Source organism: Parasteatoda tepidariorum, chromosome 6 (assembly GCF_043381705.1).
Source record: "Parasteatoda tepidariorum isolate YZ-2023 chromosome 6, CAS_Ptep_4.0, whole genome shotgun sequence".
Classification (NCBI taxonomy): domain Eukaryota; kingdom Metazoa; phylum Arthropoda; class Arachnida; order Araneae; family Theridiidae; genus Parasteatoda; species Parasteatoda tepidariorum.
In genome coordinates this window covers 62,383,059-62,408,915 of record NC_092209.1, presented here as the reverse complement: position 1 = coordinate 62,408,915, position 25,857 = coordinate 62,383,059, and the positions used below count along the sequence as shown (strand labels likewise).

Below are 25,857 nucleotides of genomic sequence, written 5' to 3'. Positions count from 1 at the left end.
TATTTGGATAATGTTTTGGGATATTGGAAAAGTAATTTTGAATTTTTCCTTCAAATAAAAATCACTATGGGGATAATTTACTTAAGTTAAATACAATGGTTTAAAGTTCAATGCATTTCAGAATATTTAAAATTACTTTTCTGATAGAGTAAATTACTAAAGTATTGAAAACAAAACTATTTTTGAAGTGGTATTTTACCACCATTGGTATCTAATGAAACCATTACTTAAAATATTCTAGTCTCTGATTTGTTTGTAAATGTCTGATAAAAAATTTAACTTAAATTTATGCTAAATACATTAACTTTACATTGAATTTATTAAAATTACATTGTTGTTGTTGTAGTTCATTTACTTCACACTAAAGCTGCACAATGGGCTATTGGCGACGGTCTGGGAAACATCCCTGAGGATGATCCGAAGACATGCCATCACAATTTTGTTCCTCTGTAGAGGGAATGCACGCCCGCTTCAGTAGCCCGACGACCTACGCGCGAAATCGAGCACTTTACTGTAAAACAGTTTAACGAGGACCAATACCGCACACCTTCGCAATCTGACTCAAGTGGTCACCCATCCGAAAAATGACCGCAGCCAGTGATGCTTGACTTCGGTGATAGGAACCGTACNCAATTTTGTTCCTCTGCAGAGGGAATGCACGCCCGCTTCAGTAGCCCGACGACCTACACGCGAAATCGAACACTTTACTGTAAAACAGTTTAACGAGAACCAATACCGCACACCTTCGCAATCTGACTCAAGTGGTCACCCATCCGAAAAATGACCGCAGCCAGTGATGCTTGACTTCGGTGATCTGCTGGGAACCGTGTCTTAACGATCAGTCCACTGCGGGACTAAAATTAGATTAAATTTATATCAATTAATTATATAACATTAAAAATTGTTTTATTTAAATAAATAAAGCAATTTTATTTATTTAAAAATATAAGTCATTTAAATAAATAAAATTGTTTTTTATTTCTGCAGTCTACTTTAAGCAGCATTTGGTTTATGATTAAACATAAGAATTTATAAATTAAAAAAGAATGCAGATAAATGTAAGTTTTGAGTTTGATGTAGGCGATAAATCCTAGTCCTAGTGCGAGAAAGCCAAGATGATTCATTTTTTTCTGCATTGTTCACTCTCAGAAAAAAACCTCTAACTTTTGACGATTCAGCAATCTTTAAGTTGAATTTAGTTAATTTTGATAATCATTTCGTCACAAAATTATGTGATATGTGAAGAAACGCCAACTTTCAAATATATGACGAAAATATTTCCCAAACTCGAAACCTCATCGTAATGTACCGTAAGAGAATGCTAACTAGAATGTAGACTAGACGATCGAAAATAAAAACGAAAAATTAAGCCGACTGGCTCATGGTGTCAAGCAAGTGGCTTTTGTACCAGGAAGATCCTGGGTTCAAACCCTGATTGATATCGATCCACCTATATATATCCACCTTGCTCTCGGTAAAGTGATAATTAGAAAAATTAGTACATTAGGCACTACGAGATACTTTCTGTTGGAAAAAAATAGAATAACGAAAAATTTCTTTACTTTTCTTTGACGAAATAAGTTTCCTCTGAGAAATTATTATAGTTATTTATACAAAAAAGCAGTTTTGTCGAAAACAAAGAAATTTTTGTGATATTTGAATATCCTTTTTTTACAGTATACAAGCTGAATGCTATTTCTGAGATTTCCCTGCACAGCTAGACTATATAAGTTATTAGGCAATACAAGATCTGAGTTTCACTTTCTCGATTATCTTATACATTTTTTCTTTATGTTACCCTTTATTTGTAAGTAATGGGAATAAATGCTAAAAAATTTTAGCAATATTTTTTGCTTCATAACGTTGGAATAAAATATCATAATACAATCATTGATTGCTCCTTCATTGGAAAGCGGTTAGGATTCAGAAATTCCGAATAGATTAACGTTTTCCTACTGATTATTAAAGATAAAAATGTACTTTAAACCTCTACTACTAAGAATTCACTCCCCGTTTCCCACAGTAAATTTTTCATAAAAGAATTGAAATATATTTTTAACAAAAGTAATGATGTTCTTTTAGAACCAAATACATTTTTCTTTTTTATGTCTTAGAATAGAAAATCTTAATACAGTTAAATGCTGGTACAGAAATTCCGTAGATAAATTTCGTGGATCCATTAAACTATGCAAGCCATTGGAAAGATCAGGCACTGTGCCAAGCATTGATTTCAAACAAGAAAGAAAGGTAAGCAAAAGATGCTTGCTCATGACCTTAAAGATCCAAAATTTATAATTATAAAGAATTTGTATTTAAATCTTCAAATTTTAATTCCATAATATTATTTTGAAGACGCTTCTTCATAACTCATAAGCAAAATGCTATTACGAATAATACGTAAAAACACGCTTTATTTCATCTCCACTTATATCAGGTCATACCACCCTGAGTTAAAAAAGTTTTTCCAAAATTACCAGAATATGTAAAATCAAAACTACCAGAATATGTTCAACTTTACCGTGTTTCTGGCTCTAAGAGAATAGCAAAACAATTTTTGTAATTTTAGTTACTATTTTGGTAAATTTAGTAATATAATACGGTTTCATAATATGTATTAAAACTTAGTAAATGTGGTAAAGTTTGGTAATTTTATCATGATACCTTATAGAAAGTCATAGAAACGTTCTATCCAGTTAAATTTGTATTTTAGTTTTGCATTTTTAAACTAAAAAAGTTTCAACAAGAACTGTAATTTTAAAACCCAAAATTTCTGGTAAATCATTACTATATGAACGAAAAAATTTTAAAATTAATAGTTTAAATACGTATATTTTGATTTTGTTGACCAAAACTATGATTTTATTACCAAAAATTTGATTACCATACAGTATGTTAAGTTTAATAGGATTTTTTTCTCAGTGCAAGCTACCTTTTCTTCATATTGATATTTTGTGCAATTTTAAAAATTCAAATAGCTGATGATTCACTGTCTGAATATTGGTAAAACATGTGATCTATCAGTTATGAGTAACTGTTACAAACTTATAAGAATTCTAAAAATAGCCTTTTATTCACGAAACATGTAAACTATTAATTATAAAAAACTGTAACAAGTTTACGACAGTGCTTTAAAGCATATTATTGAAACATATTACATATAAGTTATATATATATATTGCATTGGTGGTTTTTAATTAATTTTTAAGTTATGTTGCTCTATCATCACAAATACTTTTTCTATTTCCTAATTCCGAAAAGTCTACTTAATTGACAACATTTATTAAAACAACCACGGAATCCATTCGCCTGTTTATGATATGACCTTAAATCTCATATAAACAATTGATGAGGTAGAGTTTCAAGAGGCTCGTAAAAAGCCTTCATTCATCCTAGTTTTCTTCTTAGAAAAACTAACTAAACTTACACTCTTTCTTATTTTGTTCCGTTCGATTGCACTACTTAAAGGCTTTATGACTTTTCTTTGGGAAATACACCTTAAACCGAATACCTCCCTTCTATGTAATGTTTTCAAAAGATCAAGAATTTAGGAATTTATTTTTATGGTCAATTTCACCTGGAGAGTGCAATTTTTAGATTAAAGCTCGAAATGCAAGTTATATAAAATAAAATTTTGTTCTATAAAATCATGCATATTCACTCTCTGAAAAAAATGTGTTCACTTTTGACGATTGAGCATTCTTTGAGCTGTATTTCATTAAATTTTAGAATCATTTCGTCACAAAATTTTGAGATTTGTGATGAAACGCGAACTAATGTGTGATGGGAATTATGCCTCAAGTTGCAACCTCATCACAGTGCATTGTGGGAAATTGTTAACTTGAGTGGCGAAACTAGAGTAAGGACTAGACTTGACAATTGAAAATAAAGTGATGAAATATATAGACTACCTTTTACAGTGATCAAGGACATGGCATTATACCCGAAGGATATCGGGTTCGAATCCCTCTTCGGGCATGAGTGTAAATTATGTTTCTGTTCAGCTTTTCTTATGTTGTTGGGTGACAATGATCCATGTACATGGCGCCTATGATAAAGTGAATGTTAGAAAAATTAGTACGTTAGATACAGAGGTTTTTTTTTTTTGGTCTAGGAATCGAGTGATTAAATATTTCTTTTATTTTGTCTAAATTCGTTTCCTGGAAGGGGTCACGATAGTCATTTCTTCAAATTGACGAAGCATATACTGGGAAATGGTTTCATCAAAAATTAAGAGAGTCTCGTTATATTTGAGTATCCGATTTTGTAATTTGTTAGAATGATATTACTATGACTAAGCGAATTGTTTATAATATCTCTCTTTATAAATTCTGTTTGTATTTACTATTCGTAAATATTTCGTTATTGCAATGAATGAGGAGTGTGCATTAAGATGACTAAAGACCGTAGAGCAGTAATTTGCTGGAAAAAACGTTTTCAGTTTTTTGAATTATTATAGTTTTGTTATTTAGATGAGCATTTATTACAAACACTTTCTATAAATCCTTAGAAAATTTATGAAGTTTTAACAATTATTTTCGAGGAAAAAAATTCTGAAAAAGTTACTTTACTGTATGATAATAATAATTCTGGTAAAAAAACAAACAAACTTACTTCCTGTTAATAAAATCGAAATATTTATAACCGTTTATCTAAGACATTCCTTCGGTAATTTTTTTCAGTTCGGTAACAATTTACCGTAATTTTTGGTTTTCAAGATTATAGTTCTTATTACCACACCTTTAGTAAAAGATACGAACTTTGAAAATAAATTTTAATGAATAAATACTTCCAAATAATAAGACCGAAATATACTGCACTTAAGCATTCGGTAGTTTTTCGGTTTATACGGTAACAATTTACCGGAAACTCTAGTTTTCAAAATTATAGCTCAAATTATCACATATTTAGTAATAAATACAGAACGGAAATATGAACTTACTCTAATAAATTGTTTGTATGTCATGCTTTAAAGTATCATGAAGTTACCTAATTTCATCACTGTTTAAAAAACTGCAACATATTATTGTTAATCGTATCAAAATGATTTCCAAAGCATCTAAGTAAAAATTTCCCTGCTTTTTGGTGATCCTGAGAAACGTGATGAATTTAAAAACATGATGAATATAGAGCCAGAAACATAATGAATTTAGAAACATGATGAATATAGATTCAGAAACATGATGAATATAGAGCCAGAAACATGATGAATATAGAGCCAGAAACATGATGAAAATGGAGCCAGAAACATAATGAATTTCAATAATGACATGATGAATATAGAGCCAGAAATATGATGAAAATAGAGCCAGAAACATGGTGAATTTAGAAACATGATGAATATAGAGCCAGAAACATGATAAATTTTACAGTTACCTAAAAGTTCTGATTTTAAAATTTTCAAAAGTTAGAAAGTTTTCTTATAGTTTGTATTTTTAAAAAACATAATATTCCAATTTTTCTTTCGTATTCTTCTTCTCCATTTCATTAAAAAGTAAAGCAATGATAAAAAGAACTTTTCTGAAAAAAAATCTTATTTTAAAGTAACTGCTTCTTAATGAAATACATTTAATTTAAACAGTAATTATTTAAACAATATTTTTCTTATTGTAGTTTTTTTTAACGTTATATGATAGAATGCCTGAAATTAATCAAATATCTATATTCAGTAATTCTAGAAGAAGAACTTGAGAACTATGCAACATTTTGATAGTTAAAAATTAAATCTTTAGAAAATGCAAAGTATTATTATGAACGAAAAATAAATATATAGTATTTAAATAAGGAAATAAATTTCTCAAGTGTTTTTTATTTTAAGTTTTCGCAAGTGTCTTTTTTTATTTTATCCTTTTGAATATTTTAATAAAGAGTCAATTCTTCTTTTTCTAAAGAAATATGTTTCTGAAAATGAATATTTAATATTTACTATTCAAAAACAAATATATTACATTAAATTTTAAATGAAATATTCCTTTGCTAATAAAATTTTTGAAAAAAGTGTTCCGTAAACGTAAATTATTTTTTTTTCTATATTAAGGCATTTTAATAAATAAAATTACAGAATTTTATAAGTAATAAAACAGTATCGTGCATTTGAGGAAGTGGTTACAATTTTAGACAACAATTAAATGGAATGTGATTATTTTTCTTACAAAAGTTTTTTCAAAAGTCAAAATTTTTATGAAATTTTAATGAATGCAATTTTTCAACCCATTTTGAGACAAGCATAGACATTTTATGAAAGGTTGTATTATTTTTATTGGAATATGCTTAAATTATATTCATTAATACACAAAAAGAGTTTCGTTAATGAAAAATAATATTTCATTTAGGAATTAAATGGTGCGTATTCGCACCTTTGGCCAAATCACTTTTAAACAATTTAATTGAATACCAGGTATTTTTTTATACAATTTATTATTATTTTTTTTACAAAACTTGCAACTTTAAAAGATTGTTAAAACTTTGTAGATGGAATAGTTATCAAAGAAAATTGTCAATGGAATTTTTAAATAGAACAATTAAATTTTACGGAAAGTTGAATTTTTAATAACCATTTCAAGTTAACTAAAGTAGTTTCACAATTTAACAACAGAAAGTGTTTACTCCAATTGAATAACCAATATTTTATATATGTCCTCAGAATTATTGACAATAGCAAAAAATAAAATTAGTGAAAAACATGCGTGCCAGTTTTAATAAAATAATTATTAAAATGGTGCACAAGTATAAAATATTGTGCCTTAATTTACAGAAAAAGTATCTTTAAAAAAATTATTTATTTGAATGCACACCAATTTTCAGTATAATTTAAAACTTCGTGTGCAAGAAAGGCTTGCTTTCTTTAATACGAAATATTCAATAGGAAAAAATGAAAGAATTCATTTGTGATCATACAAAAAGATATATATAGTTAATGTAAAACTTATAATTTTTCTTGAGAAACATTGTCTTATTTCGTAAAATGCAATGCCGAAATAAGTTAGAAAAAAAAAGCCTCGATGCTTTAAGGGTTAGGGCAACAAACTATGAAAGTGAAGAACTGGGATTTAAACCCCAATGTGGCAAAATGAAGCTCACCCAACTTCAGACTAAAGGGTACCAGCTCATCTGAGAAGTAAAAGTAAGCTAGAGCCCCTGAATTAGACTGATAGTATAGGAGCCTTAACTTAAACAAATGTAAGAAGTAAAAGTAAGCTCACCCTATTGCAAAATCCTGCCTTTAGTCTCGAAACTGCAGAGATTTAACCTTAATAACGTGCTATTGTGTGAATAGTTCATTCCATTAGAAAATATATATTTTTAATGATAAAATAAAATAAGTACGAAAAATAAATTTCTTCTTGGAGCTAATTATGAATACTGTATTAGATTTTATCTTCCATAAATAAAATATAGATAATTCATGACATAAGCAATTTACATTAAATATCAGTGTCTTATAAGAGACAAAATGTAATGAATAAATTAAATATTGCAATAAATTACATTTTCTTCTAATAATATATTGTAATAAATTATGTATTACACCGAATCGTTGTTGTAGTTTCTATTTGCCAAATTCCAGCAAGCCTTCTTGGTGAAACTGAGCGAATTTCAGGCAGTAGGTGCATTTCTTATTTTTCAGTGACGCCATCTACGGCCAAGAATATGACTTCAGCCACACACATGTCACAACCCGTTTCTCAGGGGGATCTATTTATACATCCCTTCACTCATTCATTAACCGCAATTTTGACCTAAAACAGAGAATAATCAATCTCCAATTCAGTACCCCCAGAGATATTGATTTGTAATGGAAACTTGAAGGACTTTGTGACCAAACAGTTCTAACGTGCACCAGTCACCATTTACTACACAAAAGAATCTCCTGCTGGCGGAGTCCGAGCTCACGACATCTTGGACAAGGGCCTTGCATCCTACGAACCAGGCTATTCCGGTCCATATAATAACAATAAATCAGCTCAAATAATAATAATAATAAATCCATCATAAATTGTTAATTGTAATACATTAATAATTGCTTGTAGTTATCAGCATTCGATGTTTCAATAGATGAAAAGTATTTTTTTTAATTAAAAGTTATTTTTTTTAAAAAAAATTAAGTTTATTTTAATAAATCAGCCAGAGAAAATAGTTTATTTTTTTAAGGTTCTCAAAGATTCTTAGTAAAATTATTAAATTATAAGCTGGTTTTAAATGGGTAAGCCGAAAAAAAGCTTTTATTACATTCATTATCTGAACTGTTACTTAATATATAAGTTTTACAGCAACAAGATTGATCTGCATTTCTGAAATGTTTAAGAAACCTTTCAAAAACGTTAGCAAATAGTTTAAATTGTAGTTGTATAAAAAAGGTAAATACTTACTATTCAAGTCATAAATATTAGTATTCTTGGGGGTTCTAGAAAGCTTTTCACTCTTTACAAATATTAAAAAAGTATTTATTAACAATGTTTTATTTGTCGTTATAAATATTTTATTACTTTTAAAAATCGTAAAGTGGAAAACTTTTAAATTCGTGAGAAATTTTAGGTATTTTGAATAATATCGCTATTTTTACGCTACGTGCTAATTGTCATTAATTTTCAATGAAATATCATTTTATTAACAAAAAACGTCCTAAATTATGCATGCATCATATCAAAGGACTATTATTAATTCTGGGCAACTGAAACCAAATGAAACCACTTAGTAAATGACATTGGTCTAAATGCAAGATAACCTTATAGTCTGCCAAATCTTCTTAACTTTAGAAGGTTCATATTTAACTACCAAACATAAAAGCTATATTCCTTGGCGAAATTGTGTCTTATTCTCTATGAAATACCGCCTGCATTCTGCAGATTGCGTCTAGGAAACCAATAAACGTCCAGAGAAACCAGAAGGTACTGGCACAGAGATATCTGTTTTTCGTGTATTTCTCTTAATGCTTATTGAGTTGCAATACGAAGGGAAAGTGCTGCATTGGTCTTCAATCACAGTTCTCCGAAATAGCTCATATTTCCCTTTCACGATATTGGATAGAAAAAAAAAGAAATAGAAAAATGCTCCTATTTTTCTTAGACTATACCCTTAGTTAAAGGAGGAAATGGAGATATTTTTTGAAGTATTTCCAAAGAGTTTCTTTGATCTAAATTTTTATTGTATTTTTAGATAAATGAGACGTGAAAATTGATGTTTATTAACTTAGTCCATTTTATCAAGAACAAAAAGGCGTTTTTTCTTGATTACCGCAAACCAAAAAGAAGTTCAAAAAATATTTTTTTTACCAAAAGCTGTTTCTTTAATGGATAAAAGGGGGTTTGAGAGTTGGGATACTTGTTTTACCAGTTATGATTATTGAATCGTTAGTTATGAAAATAGCAGTTACGTTTCATGAATTACATAATTATATTTAAATTCAAGCAATGATCCATTCATTACTTATTATTTCAATTATTTTTAATAAATTATTTATGTAAAATGTTCATAAAGGAAGAAAGAGTGTTTTTATTCTTTTTAAATATAGCCATTTTTTAATGAAGTAATGTAATTTATTAATTAAATAAAGGATATGCAATTGTAAAGATATGCTTTGCTATTTTCTTTCTAATTTTTAAATTTAGTTAAAATAGGCAATTCTAAAATGTGTCTCCTTGGTAATAATTTCGACTTTTCAAAAAGTTCTCTGTTGTTTTCCTTTTAACGAAATCCGTTATTCAGCTCATTTTATTTATTGTTAACTTAAGCATGCAACAATGGTCAACACTACCAGAATGAGGTAAAATTTACCGTGTTTCTGGTTCTATGAGAAAATTAAAGAACTGGTCAATTGCTTTGGTAATGTATTTGGTGAAATTAATAATAAAATACTGTTTTATAATACGTGGTAAAATTTGATAAATTAGATAAAATTAGATTATCTAATTTATCAAATTATTAGATTTAATTATTAGATTTATCTTGAAAATCTGGCCATGGCATAAAAACCATTAAAATCCATCTGTCTTGTATTTCTTACTGAATGTGTAATAAACACTATAATTTTAAAAGCAAAAATTTCCGGCTAATATTTACCGTATGAACGGAAAAATTACGAAATAAGTGGTTTAAATACTGTATATTTTAGTTTTTATTACCACGATTATGTTTTTTTCTTTAACCAGAAATGCCATTTTATACAGTACAGCAATTTTACCTGCACTTTTTTCCATGAACAGGAAGTCAATTCAGAATGAAACAAGATGCCGTTTATGACCTATTATAGATCAGAGGGTTAATGTGTCAGTCTCGTGATCGACAGAGCTGGGGTTAGAGACCCAGTGTTGAAACCACAATATTTCCTCTATTCCCTTCAACACCTGTAAATTTTCCAGTGTCGTGCACTCTCCAATGTCCATTACATTACGAAAAGCCTAGCTCCTATGTCCAGTTATATTTCGTTTTTACGATTCTGAAACCACGCTAGTTGTAAATGGTTAAAAAAACACATGGGTTTAGTATTCATGGTCTTAAAACCATGCTATTTTAAGGGAATTTTGAAATTTTAAAAGGCAAAAAGTGTTCTTTACCATAAACTTTACCTGCCAGTTATTTTACCATAATATTAGAATGAAAGTTCTAACAGTTTCTAACAGTGTACAATCCCTTTGAATCGTAACTTGTTGATAATATCCATAATGTTGAGACTAAAATGTAATTTTCTTTTCAGATAAAGTTTTTGTCGTTAAAAAAATATATTGCTTTTGAAAATTGAGCTACTTTCTAAACACTACTTGTACTTAAATTTGTGCTTGTATCATTTAACTTTTTTTATGCATATTTGTTGGAATATTCGATAATATTATCGATGTCTAGATGAAACACTGTATACAAATTCACATAGACATACTTGATCCATTACATAATTTTCATTAATAAATTAATGCTTACATGTAACTAATAATGTTATATATAAAACAAATGTAAGTTAAACAAAGAAGGATGGGACAAAGCTTAAGTAATAAAAACAAAACAGATAAATCTAATTACTTTTTTGGTTCATTTCATTGATACTAAAAAATCAAATTTTCTACTTCATAACGCGTCTGCGATTCATATCTGCAATTATTTATGATTTAATCGCTTCTCTTAAATCATAAGTTTTATATACCAATGGATAGTTAATATCACGTTTTCATTTAAAATTCTAAAGTTCCCTTTATATTTAAGCGATTCAATGATATTAACATCCTTTTCATTATTATAAATTCTTCCAATAACATGTTATGAAGGAAAAAAAATCTGATTTTAATAAAAGTGTTGGTAAGCTCCATTTCTGAACTAAAGAGCAATAAACGAAAACTAATGGTTCGAGAAATGCGTACGAAATTCAGACGATAAGTATTTCGTTCACTTTTAAAGAGGCTCTTGAAAGTTTAATCAGTCTCAACATGATATCAACCGAATAATCATTTCAAGTGATTTATCAAATTCAAGGGAGCAGTAATTTAACTGATAAAATAACGTTGAGAATTTAAAAGATAACAAATTGGAAATTCTACATTCACTTTCAAATGTAAAAATGCGCCTTTATACGTCCATAAAAAATTATTTAAAGGAATAAAGATTAAAATAATTTATAAATACCTGTATTGTAATATTTTAATCAAAGAACAACAAAGTGGTCATATACTGAACAATTTTAACAGTATTTTTCATATATTGTAAAAAATTGAACGTTGGAATAAGTATATGTAAGAGTAGATCAAATAAAAAGCGAACACTTATGATAGCTTTAGAAATACAGTAGAGATAATAGTACCTCCAGAAGTATAAGAAGAGTCATAACAGATTCCGTATACTTAATTTGCCGGTAAGAGTAGCTCAAATGAAAAGCGAACACTTGTGATAGCTCCAGAAATACAGTAGAGATAATAGTGCCCTTAGAAGTACAAAAAGAGTCATAACAGATTCTGTAATTTGCCAGTAAGATTAGATCAAATAAAAAGTGACCACTCGTGATAGCGCCAGAAATACAGTAGAGATAATAGTACCTCCAGAAATATAAAAAGAGTCATAACAGATTCTGCAATTTGCCAGTAAGAGTAGCTCAAATAAAAAGCAAACACTTGTGATAGCGCCAGAAATGTAGTAGTGATAATAGCACCACAAGAAATATAAAAAGAGTGCACAAAAGATACTGTACGCCTAATTTGCCTGTAAGAGTAGCTCAAATAAAAAGCGAACACTTGTGATAGCGCCAGAAATACAGAAGTAATAATAGCACCACGAGAAATATAAAAAGAGTGCACCCCAGATTCTGTATACTTAATTTACCAGTTAGAATAATAACATTTAAAATGAGTGTAAAGTCGAGCTTAAAAGAATGCACCCAGAACGTGAAGTGGAAAGTTCTATCATGCCAGAAAGCAATGGAATTGCAACATTCCTTGTCAAAGTGCAGATGCATTTGAAAGTAAAGATGCTCATAACGCTTATTTTTTGTCAAAGAAAACTATACTACTGTGAGTTGTTCTTTGTGGAATGCATTATTCTTTACATTAAATTTAAATGAGCTCATGCGAATCAGTTATTAGTAATCGGGAATCGGATTTCTGACCTTGAAAATATAAGAAGAGGTAGCCGAAATCTGGGAAATATGGTCCCCCAAATTTGGTCTGGAGAACAGTTCTAAGCTTGAACCTCTTAATGCTAATTTTCCCGTTTGATTATTTTGCCATACCTCGTGATTTTTTAAAGCAAGTAAAAAAATTTGAATAAAATTTTAAAATTCGCTTATTTGAAGACAATTCCTGAGAAATCAAATTTTAAATACATGACTTTTTTAAAATTCGATTTCTCAGGAACGGCAGATTTTGCTAAATTTTTTTTTGCCATCTAAAATTATATTCGTCGGGCTACCGAAGCGGGAGGTCGTCGGGCTACCGAAGCGGGGGTGCCATCCCCTCCGCAGAGGATCAAAATTGTGATGGCATGTCTTCGGATCCTCCTCCGGGATGTTTCCCAGACCGTCGCCAATAGCCCATTGTGCAGCTCTAGTGCGACGTAAATTAACAACAGCAACAACAGCTAAAATTATATTCTTTAAAATGATGTACAAAAATTATATACCTTAGAATTAAAAAAAAATTCGACTATTACTTAGTAAAATAATAAAAAATATTAAATATTTACTGAAAGTTATTTTCTGTATGAAATTATCTTTAAATCGAATAGTTTTATAATTTTGGGAAATTTTTTTTAATCCACTTTAAAATTTCTCGGAGAATGGCGAAATACGCAAAAAGTAAAATTAACATTAAGGGGTCAAAACTTTCGACTGCTCTCCTGATTAAACTATGGGGATCATATTTTCCAGATTGCGACTGCTCCCTATATTTTAAGGGTCAGAAATCCGAATTCATAAGAAAATATGTTTCTTTAGAAAAAGTACGATTTTTTGTCCGATTTCGTAACTTAAAATATTGTCTGCACTAATTAATTAGCATATTTGTGATCATCGCTTCGAACCATTAAGACTAAGTCCTAGAACTTGAAGAACCGATCATTAGAATCAAAAGTTATTTAGGGTGGTCCCTTTCTTTTTTTGCGCAAGGTACATAACATGCTTGTCCATAGTCGTTCTTTAATGCATAAGTAAGGCCAACTATATTTGGGGAACTGTTTTTTTTCTCATAAGTGTAATCAAAACTAATTTTGGCTTTTTACATTTGTTAAAAATATTTCAAACATGGATATAAGGAGCATGTGTGATTAAAACTTTTTTTTATTTCCGTGTGAAGTGGACACGATCACTAGGGGAAATTTTCATATCAAAGTTTTTTTAATGCATCGTTTATCATCAGTCAAAATTAGATTTACGTTAAAATGCCTAAAATAACTATCGTAACTGTCTCAAAATCAATTGACTTGAATCTATGACATCCACATAGATAAATAATGTTTTAAATTCTGACGGAGAAATTAAATATTAAGATTAAATTATTAAATACAGCAATTCAAATCAATGGTTAACTACATAGCAAAACATTCGAGGTCAAATTATTAAATACCAGCATTCAGGAGGTCGGTACTTTTTACTGTAAAGTTAATTTCTTATGGAACATGCTAAGGAGCAAAAAATCTGATATACCGTAATTTTTGCAGTAATAATTACCATAAAATCCATCAATCACTCTAATCACACTCTAAATCTTATCACTCTAAATTGAAAGTATAACTTTTTACTGAAAAAATAGATACAGTAGAAGGAATTTTGCGGATGATTCACCCAATGTTTCGGTACTTTATATCGCAATCTATGACCTTTACAGTGTATTTCACTTTTCAAATTGACCTTCCCTAAGATTTGCAAAAATTTATTCCAGCAAAAAAGCGATATAAAAATAGTCAGAAAGAATACTTGAATAGAAATGATCAGGTTGAAAATACACGTTGAACATGATAAAACTTATAAGTGAACTGATACACCAGTGTCACAAGCGTTTGCTAAAATAAGTTTATTTCAATGTTTTATCAAGAGTATTCCCTATCTCGCTATTTGGGTCAGTATAAAATCATATACGAATTACACACTAAACATCATGAAACTGATTAGTGATACACCATTAACAAAAGCGTACGCAAAAATACGTTTATTTCAATGTTTTATCAAAAGTGCTCATTATCTCGTTATTTGGGTCAATATTAAGTCATATATAAATCACATGCACACGTGCGTCAACTGAAAAAAATATCTGAATTAAATTACGATAAAAATTATTAGCAATCAGGGTGACGGTACTTCTTGCAGAAAAAATATTTTTTTCTTTTCACAGAACATGTTACAGAATTAAAAAAAAAATTATATACCGTAATTTTTACAGTAATAATTACCATGAAATCACTGCATCAGTTTAATTGAATTCATATTAGTGTAAAATTTACGGTATAATATATATTACGGTCTTTCATACCGTAATTTGCAGGGCCCGTATAACATTCTTTAACATTCACAACATTTTTAAAAATTTAATTAACTGCGACAATAAAAACCAAATCCAACTTGAGGTACTTTTTCTAACATTTCCATTGTACAAACTTTTTAGTATTTTTCTGCTATTTAATGAAAATTTAACTAAGCTGCACTTCTTCTTTCTTTTTTTTTTTGCACAAATCCCTACCGAACATAAACTTTTCAAACATAACTCCTACATAAAAGTCATATTTAGTCTTAATAAAAAATAAATAAAATCCTTCAAAACATATTACTGCTTTAACTATTCATCTATTAAATCGAATAAAACTTATTCTTTATCAAAAAAAATATTTAAATAAACTATAAAATGTGCATGGAAAGATTTAAATCAATCAAATTATTGCCATCAAAGAATTTTTAACGAAGAAAATAATCAGTCAGGTGTAATATTGCAGTCTGGAAAATAAATTCAAAAAAATAATAAATATCGTAATTCTAAGAATAAAAATTAACTTTTTAATTCCAGTCATTTTTAATTCGCTCATGAATAAAGTAATTATGTCACCTACCTTACAGATTTTTATTTCTCTGAAGACCTAGCATCAATTAAATTTTTATCTCAGAAGTTTTAAAAATAATTTCTTTCTTTAAAAAAAATTGGTTTATTATATTTCCTAACTTTAATTGCTTAATCTTTTTATTTATAATTGCGTTTTGGAATAAATTCACAATCGCTAGATAGCCTTTCTTTCCACTTAAATTTCTAGAGGTATATTTTAATTTATTCAAAGAACTGTTTTTGAATTATAGAAAAAAATATCTAGTAAAGACGATTGTTTCTTTCATGTGGGCCATTATTTCATTGTTATTTATTAATTAAGTTTTCAAAAATGTGAATAATTTAAAAGTAAAAATTTATTACTTAAAAAAAATATTTTAAAAAGAAAAATAATTTATTTAATAATATATTTGCTTATTTTATTTATTCGTTAGTTCGTTAAATTATTCGGCAAATAAGGGCAAATGTTTTTAAAAATATAAATCTTTTTTAAAAAAATACAGCTATTTGATTGGACATTTCGCTCTTTGAAACACTGTTTGTCAAATATGGATGAGCATTTTTCTAATTTCAGATTTTCTTCTTTTTCTAGAATAACAGTTTTGTATCGATTAAGTCGTTAGTTCAATCATTTATATCAGCCTGTGAAAATAACTCAAACCAAGATTTATTTTAATGCGGCATAAATAATTTTCATAAGTTCAACACTTTTATTTGTGCTTTTCTAAATGGTTTAGGTAATTTTCAAAACAGAAAATGTCTCTTGTATAATACATTGGAGCCAGTTTAAAAATATTCCGAAAAGAAAGTTTGAAGCAGTTTCGAATGCTGTCTTGCCTCAAAAGAATTCACTCTTACTAATAAAACAATTTTATTACTCAATAATGTTTGAGCTCTGTTTCGTTATTTTTGACAACCATAACTTTCCAGAAACACGCGATTATTGTGATACACAGCCAATCACAGAAGACTTGCGGTTGGTGACGCACAAAACAACCAATCAAAATTGAGAACGCATGAGTGTGAAAAACTCATAATTTTTAATGATACTGTCTGCTGAATTGTTACAACTAAACTTACTAGCTAAAGTTTGTCGAAATTTTTATTTTGTTTTGAGTTCGTCTAATGATGGTGTACCAGTTTGTTGTCCACGCATTTTTATTGGCTGGAAAATCATGTGGCAGGATCCAGTGTTTTCTCATTCATTTCTATTTCGTTTTGGTTGTCATCAGCATGAAACTAATATGAGTCGTAAAGATATTGTTTTTCTATAAGGATTTTTGTATCCCTGATTTAAATTTATTTTCCTGTATAGCTATAATTACGTTTTTAACTCGGCCATGTCGTACGATTATGCGGCATGTAAAAGATCCCTAGAGTGCCTTATTGGCTCTTGGCATTTCCGGCAGAATTAAATTCCTAGTGCACTTTAGCATCTAAATAGAGTCTCGGTTCTGCCATCTAGTGTGGCAGAAACTAGACGTCCAAATTAACATGACCAACGGTATCTCACCCATTGTGGTGGTCCTGAAAGAGTGGATACCACCTCTGGAGAACGCACTAGGTCTGCTCATTGGCAATACCGATTGTGCAGCTCATTGGAAATAAAATAAAAAAACGTTTTTAACTCAATTTTCGAGTTTAAAACTAAGAGAATAATTGTATTATTTATTATTATTATAATGTAATTCTGCGCTACATGTTTAGATAAAGTTAGTTAGAAAGGTAGTCAAATCTTATTAACCGTCTTACAATTATTACAGTTGTGCAAATAACGTTAATATACTGTAATAAGTTACATGTAAAGAGATCTGTTAAATGATTTATAACTTAATGATCAGATTCATGCGCAATGAGATGCAAGCAAAAGTAATATTTTATATATCAGCCCATTTGGTATGCGAAAATTTTAAATTACAGTTGTGAACTCATCAAATTTGTTTGAACAATATGTTGTTATAACTATATATTGTTATAACTATTGTTATTTCAAAAAAATGATTACATAGAAAAATTACTTCTGCTTACCAATAGATCGAAATATTTATAATACTAATAGATAATATTATTTGGACGTGGGAAGAAGAGGCACAAGCGTATGCAAACAGAATTTCCCTTACTACATATATGTTAAGGGGATAATTTTAACTTTAGTGGAAAAAATGTGCTCTGCCAAGAAACGACAATAAATGCGAAGCAATTATCGGGATTGGTGAGCAATAGCGAACAAGGGGCTTTTCCTCCTTCAATGAAGACAAAAAGGATAAAATAGATTTGATTTCAAAAAATTCAGAGTCCCGCAGTGGACTGATCGTTAAGACACGGTTCCCAGCAGATCACCGAAGTCAAGCATCACTGGCTGCAGTCAGTGTGCGGGTGGGTGACCCACTTGGATCAGCCTGCGTAGGGACCGAGGGTGTGCGGTATTGGTCCTCGTTAAACTGTGCTACCGTAAAGTGCTCGACTTCGCGCGCAGGTCGTCGGGCTACCGAAGCGGGGGTGCCATCCCCTCCGCAGAGGATCAAAATTGTGATGGCATGTCTTCGGATCATCCTCCGGGATGTTTCCCAGACCGTCGCCAATAGCCCATTGTGCAGCTCTAGTGCGACGTAAATGAAAAACAACAAAAAATTCAGAAATTTAAAATTCGATTTCTTACGAACTAATCGACCGTTTTCGCACAAATTTTGAATTTTGCCGTGCAAAATTATAAACCTTAAAATGATGCAAAAAAATTGTATAGGTTAAACTAACCAGTGAAGGAACACTTAAGCTTCGCTTGCCTTTTAAAAAATCATATTAATTTCAAAATTCGTAATTTTAGTAAAATGACAGTGTCAACATATTTGCTATTAAATGCAAATTATGTAAAAAAATTGTAGAAAACTTACAAAATATTGTTTTAAAGTTTTGGAGATTCAAATAACAAGTAGTAAGAAGACCAAGTGAAGGAACAGCTCTCACCAGTGAAGGAACGCAAAATTTCCCAGTAAAGGAACACTTAATTTTGGATATTTTTTAATGCTCTTTATGAATTTATATGCCATACAAATATCTAAAAACTCTTGAAATTATAACATACAAATACTAAGAAAATGTTAACTTTTTTTTGTAATCATGAATTGAAAAGTAAAGTGTCAACATATTAACACATACTGTTCATTCACTGGGAAATCTATGCCCAGTAAAGAAACATGCCTGTTCCTTCACTGGTTAGAAGTTGTTTTTTGTATTTTTAACATACTTCTGATGCAAAACATCACTAAAGATAGAAGAAAATTAAAGTTTTTCTTCCATTTTCATCAACTTAGAAAAAAACCAGTAAAGGAACACTTGTTCCTTCACTGGTTTTTACTTGTTTGCATGGTGATCTAGTGAATAAACACCCCCTTATCTCAGTACTTGATTATGCTCTGATGCTTAAAAAATAAAATGTCACTTCAATAACTATATTTTGAATTCTTATTTTCACAGTGAGAAAAATAAAACTATTAACTGCAATTAATTCCACCTCAAACATAAAAATACAAGCACTCACCTTATAATTTTTTTAAAGAAACAAGGTGTTGCAGAGATGATAAAAAAATCAAAAATTTTTCCAGAGTAGTCTATTTGCACCAGGTAATCCAAAACATTGCTGGATGACTTCCCATTGTTTGGCAGTAAGCTATTGTTACCAATCAATCTAAAGAAAAACTTTCAAATTCATATTTTTAATCAATATATATGAAATGTTCCTTCACTGGGTAGTGTTCCTTCACTGGTTGGTTTACCCTGCCATACAATTCAAAATTTATACGACCATTATTAAATAAAATAATTAAAAGTAATAAATATGTACTAAAAATTATTTTTTGCACGGAATGCCTTTGAACAAACGAATTTTATAATTGTGTGTAAAAAATTTTCAATTAGCTTAAAAGCTTTTACAGATATAGTGAATTACGCAAAAAGTAGAATTAACATTAAGGGTTCCAAACTTCGGAACGCTTTCCTGACCAAACTATTGGGACCATATTTTTCAAATCGCGGCTACCCCCAAAACTTTTGGGGGACAGAAATCCGATTCGTCGAAAAAAAGGTATGTTTATTCCGAGAAAACTTTTTGTGTCTGATTTCGTAACTTAAAGCATCAGTTGCACTTATTTATTGGCATATCAAACCCTCAACAATAAAGATTGAGTCCTAAAAAGGGAAAATCCGATCATTAGATCAAAAGTTATTCAGGGTGGTCAGTTTTTTTCTTTTTTTTTTTTTGCGCACTGTACATATTTGTCCAGGGAGAGTTAGGTAGTCTTATATAGCGGCCTCCGCAATAACACATTATGGCATACATTGTATTCGCTTAAATGTTTTTTAGACATAGCAAAATAGATTAAATTAAATCTACCAAACTTCGGACAAAACTGTAAGAATTATATCTTCCAGACTGCAACCCTTTTTACCATTGAAATTGAATCACGATGTGTCATTTCGGCGGCTACGGTATAAAGCTTCTTGACTCTCCTTGTGGACTGAGGTGTACAACTATTTTGGTTAGCGTATATTGTTGGGAAAACAAAAATCCTTGGTTCGAATCTTGCTGGCAGCCAACGAACCACTCTCTCACAGATTACTTTCTTCGACACTTTTGAGACAATGCATTTTGCGCAAAAATGATTATATGATGTTTCAGTTTGAAGACACGGGTTTTTCGAATAAGACTATGATGTGTTTCGAAGCTAATTTGATACATTTTTGCTCAATGTTTGGAAACCTTTTTTAAACTGCATCAAGTTACAATCAAATAGAAAGCTGATTATATGAAAATTTCTAAAACTAGGTGCAGTTTAAAAAAGTTTCAAAGCATGTATAATTAAAGTTTTAAATGCTTAAAATAGACAACGTGAATATTTTTGTTTTCATATCTCACGAATTTTCCCACAATTAAAGCTTTCAAAGAAAGTACAGAAAATTAAAAAAAAACTAATTTCATATAAGCAAAAAAGAATTAAAAAAATCACTTAAAAACTACTGTAGATATAACATAGCTAAAATAAATAAGATTTTGAAATAATTGCGTATTATAACAAACTTGAACAACCATGAACAAAATAGATCATGACAAACCATGAACAAAACCATTAACAAACCATGAACAAAATAGCCCACAAAATTTACCTCAAGTAAGATATACTTTCAGTAAGTTTAAATTGTTGTAAGTTTTATAGTTTAATAATTAGTATAATTATAAGTTTAATAGTTAAAATGAGAACTTTCAGCACGAATCAAGTTTGAAGCCCAGGCTTATAAACTTTCGGTTAAAAAATTATAAAAAAAACTCGGACTTAGAAAAGGAATCATAATTAAAATTTAATTTCAATGAAAATTCTTAAAACGTTGAGATAACCTTAAATAGTAAACTGGTTCAATTTATTTATCTAAATTGTATACTTCATATTAGTTTAATATTTAGCTACCACTGATTTTAATTTGCAGTTATGTTTTCTCTATGTTAAACCATTATGTTCTGATGAACAAAATGGTTTAACACAGTTTTCTATTGTTGTCTGTGCATATTTTTCAGCTTTAAAATCACATGGTAAAATCCCGCTTTCTCACATTAATTTCCGTATTTTTTTGGTTATAATCAGCATAAAATGAATAAAAGTCATAAAGGTATTTTTTTGCTGTAAAATATTTTTGCAACTTTAATTTAAAGGTATTTACCTGTAACATTTATTTTTCTTATATGGCTATTAATACTTTTTTTTAATTATGATTATCTTCTAAATTAAGAGTTTAAAACTAAAAGAGATGCTTCTTTATTACAGCGAAATGCAATGATAATACTTTATTACGCTACATTTTAAGAAAAACTTTTTTAAATCAGTTCTAAAATTATTAATAGTCCTACAATTATTAATTTTGGGGTAAATTACATTAATTTGTAATAAATTGAAATTAAACAAATTTATTAAATGATTAGGATTTTAACGATCAACATAATGCACAATATAATGCATGCACAAATTGTTTTTAATATCTAAACTTGTTTGATAAGCGAAATTATTAAATTACGGTTGGGAAATCGCAAAATTTATTATAACATTTGACTTATAATTTAAAATATTATTTCCCAAAAATGATGTAAGCAAAATTATTTTTGTTCACTAATAGATTTTAATAGAATAATTAGGGAAAAGAGAAGTGAGGCACACGCGTGACCAAAAACAATTCTTATTAGTACTTGTATTTAAGGAGAATAATTTAAACTTACTTAGAAAAAGCTGTTTTATGCACAGAAACAACAATTATTGGGAAGTAATAATCAGATTTTGTTTTCGTATTTTTAACCATAATTCTGCCACACATCAAACATATCATTTCCAAATATTTTTAGGTGGAGCTTAGTTCACCTTTACATAAAATTTTAATACCTGGAAATAATACTTCTCTATTTAAAGTTTTAAATAAGGAACTGCTAAAAATATCTCTTGATTAACTATAGATAGCAAACTAATATAATATAAACTAAATATAGCAAATTAAAAAAAGAGGAATATTTATTTTTATTTGTGTACATGCTTAGAGATAAAAATAACGTTATGAATGTTATTGTTATAGATATATACATAAAATTAACTTTTGTGATATTATACATACTTAAAGTATGACTTACAAAATGTACGTCATGTTTTATTTATACTTTTAAAATACTTTTCAACGCACTCAAAATGAATTAAACTTCTTAAACTAAGTTTAGCATTAGCCTTAGCTTTAAATTTATTATTTTGAAAGAACTTTAAAACTCCTTATTTCGCTTGAAAATATGAATCTTAAGTAATTAAAAAAAAAAAACTTTAGTTTAAAAGATATTTCAGATTTCAAAGAATGTACGAAACAATTGTGTTTTTTTTAATTTTTGCTACAGTGAAGAAAATATATAAGTAACAACTACAATATTATAAATTCATCTCATCAAAAAAAGACACGTATAAAATCTGTTTAAAAGCAAAAGTTCTTATTTTATGATAAGTTCACATGTTAGAAATAATGCAATACGCAATATCTTCTCGTTAATCGATCGAAAATCGAATAATAATAAAATAAAACAAATCGAAAATCCAAACCCACGAGGAGATATTAAACTGTAAATGCAGGGTCGATATCCCACGCCGTTATATCCTTCCTCATCTAGAGCAACCGCATCCCCACACCATCCAAATCCAAGCCCTATTCCCCTAAAAATCCCCATGCAATAGGATAAAATCTTTTCTTACCTTTCACACTTCTGATGTCCCGTGGGTTAAAAAAAAAATTTCAGAAATTATTCCAATTCGATAAGTAACCTGTCAAAAATTCGAAACAATCAGTGTCTCACAAACAAATTTGCACACGTTTTGGTTTTGTCAGTAGTAAAAAATAATGGTATCCGGTCACAATTTCAAAAGACAGTACTGTACTGGCGATATTTGAACTGCTGCCCGCTCGATTTAGTTTTGCAGGCCGCCATAAGATCCTAGCGCCACTGAAATGCCCAACGTAAAGGATGAGTGAAAAGGCGAACACGTGGTTTTGTCAGTTGGCTCCATCTATGAGAAGAAAGTGAAAATGGCAAATATTGTCATAAGAAACCTGTAAAAATAGTAAAAAGTATCTTTGTGTAGAAATTCTAAAGATTTCCTCCGATAATTTTTTTAAAAAAAAATTCCTGAAATTAAAACAGGATATGACTCAGATATGATTATTACATAACTGTACTTTATAATTTGGTTTTTATTTAGTTAGATATTAAAACTCACTAACACAAAATAAGTTATTTTCTATTCAATAAAAAGCAAAGCAATTTGCGAAGCATATCAAATCTTTTTGAAGCAAACTGTTTGCCGACTTATAGATACTTGTAACAGAAACTTTATCATTATATATTGAAATTTTCGTTATGTTGGTAAACCTAATATTTAATTACATTTGCAGTATTAATTTCTTGAAATCTGGGTATAAATCTGAAAATAAAAATTAATAATATTTTTTTTAAGAAATAATGCTTGTTTTTATACGAAACAAATATAATAAAAAAACTGTTTTGTTTTCATGCAAAAGTTAATGTTGTGGTAACTGATATTTTGAAACATACATGAAATTGTTGAATACATTTGGAAATTATACCTAATGTAAAATAAATTCTACATTACTATGTATCACATATAATAATAAATCCATTTGAAACGCTTTCAGGGATCCTAAAAGTGTTAAAAGCAATGAATCATGAACAATTATAATAAAATAACAATCACATGTACATAAAAAGCAGTGACTATACAAAACGAATTTCCTATTTTACACAAAGTAAATAAAAACATCTGTTTTTTACCTTGTTGCAATTATCATACTTTTTAATACTTTTAGAATAAAGATATGAATCCTTTTGAATGAATGAGAAATTCTTCCAAGTAGTTAATTTACTCCTAGCAGTTTATGGCAATTATTTCATACAGAATAACACGAATTTTGATATTATTCACTTTATTATTGAAGTGAAATTCATGAATCACTTAAAAATGCTTGCATTTGATTCATTCTCATTAGCTCGATCCCCAGTTTTTAGTGCAATATAAATTGATAATATTTATTATTTATAAATTTACCTTCATTAAGTTATTACAGATTTTTCCATTTACATTAGTTCGTGCATATCTATATATTTCTCTTACACGGCACCAAAAAAAAGCCTCATTACAACTCCCCGAATGGCAACGTTAGAAAATCGACCAATGATTGCTGCTAAAAATGTCATATGGCAAATGTCACATGAGGTGGCTCAACATACATTAGATACTGCTCAACATACTGCAATATACTTTTAAAAACGGAAACAATAACCAGAGTGAGCATTAGCAGGTTGTTCAATTCAGATTCATGCCCTAAAAACATGATTATATTTAATTTAAACTCAATTAGGAATTAATTAGGCTGGCCTTCTCCATGTCCATAAATAAGTCATAAGGTCAGACTTTTGAGAAAATCAGTTTAGTATTGACTAAACAAGTTTTTAGTCATGGACAGCTTTATGGTGGCATGTGAAGAGTTAAGTCATTTGACAGCCTTTCAGTAATTGCTCCATGATGCCAAATCTATAATTGTGTTTTCAAAGAAACTCTAAATGCTTAGTGTTAATTTCTTAGAGCTTTGCAGAAAAAAAATTTTTTTGGAAAAAAATTTGATTGAAACTTCTATTGGCAGTAGGCAAGGGGAACTGCCAAAATCAAAACTCCCCGATTAGAAATGCAGCATGGCGTCCTCCACGTGGTATTTCTCGGGTAATGCTAACAGCCATGCATTTTAATTTATTGTATGTAAAATATCCTTATTTTGTTCTAAAATTTTATGTACTTTATCACAAATGTTAGTTAATATAGAAATTGATTTCAATAATGCTGATCACCAAAAAATATTTCATTTGGCGATAAAACAAATTTTTGTGTTCTTGAAAATGAAAGACTTTTTGAGGGTTATTATCTCACAAGGAAAAGTTAGGGTTTAAAGTTTATATTTTTAAATAATAATTTTTTTTTTCTAAAACTTTCAGAATTTTTAGCATTAACTAATTTATTAAACATATTTAGTTGAATTTAGGTGAGTAACTGCAATATTCGGGTCATTTATTTTTCTAATATGTTTCTCATTTAGCTAATGTTTTGATTTTTTCACCATGTACAATCTAAATAACTTATATACTTTTTTAAAAGCCGATAAGAACATTGGTAGAATTCGTCTACATAAGTACAATACTATGTCTTTGATGATAAAATACTATGTCTTTGATGATAATATACTATGTCTTTGTGTTAGAACATTGTGTTCATTGGCGAGCGAGCGCAGCGAGCCATGGTTCACGGCGTGAACCACATAGGATTGCGTAGCAATTCTCGGGGGTTGGCGAGCTTTAGCGAGCAGAGGGCGGAGCCTCCTAGTTTCTTTTATAATAAGAAGAAACACCAACTTCAGTTCGTCAATTTCCAGATTCGCTTACGTATTTTACAAACTCATTATGCGATCTGAACCAGCGGTGATCCCACATTTCACCTTTGACTTATTTATTCACTCCAGTCAATATCTTAATCCTTTATTTCTTGCATACTTTAGTTTAAATAGATTAAGGGCTTCACCCCCGTTTCGATGTCTCTCATTAAACTTCGAAACTTATCTTTTTTTTATAGCTGAACCCACTTCTATCTTTTATTTTACCTCTCCGATAATAACAAGAAACACCTGACTTCAGATCGTCAATTACCAGATTTGCTTACGTAGTTCATTTCTGCTCGTTTGGCGATCTGAGTTAGCTGTGATGCCATATTACACCTTTGTCTTGTTTATT

At 29.3% G+C, this 25,857-nt stretch overlaps 1 protein-coding gene across 1 annotated transcript in view; it reads right to left on the bottom strand.

The window, feature by feature from the left end:
- Positions 1-23,021, bottom strand: part of LOC107444278 (uro-adherence factor A-like) — a 706,709-nt gene extending 683,688 nt beyond the window's left edge. Inside the window, exon 1 of the mRNA XM_071182438.1 lies at positions 22,760-23,021. The gene's annotated coding sequence lies outside the window, so the exon portion shown is untranslated. The remainder of the gene's footprint in view (positions 1-22,759) is intronic.
- Between the last annotated feature and the right edge of the window lie 2,836 nt (positions 23,022-25,857).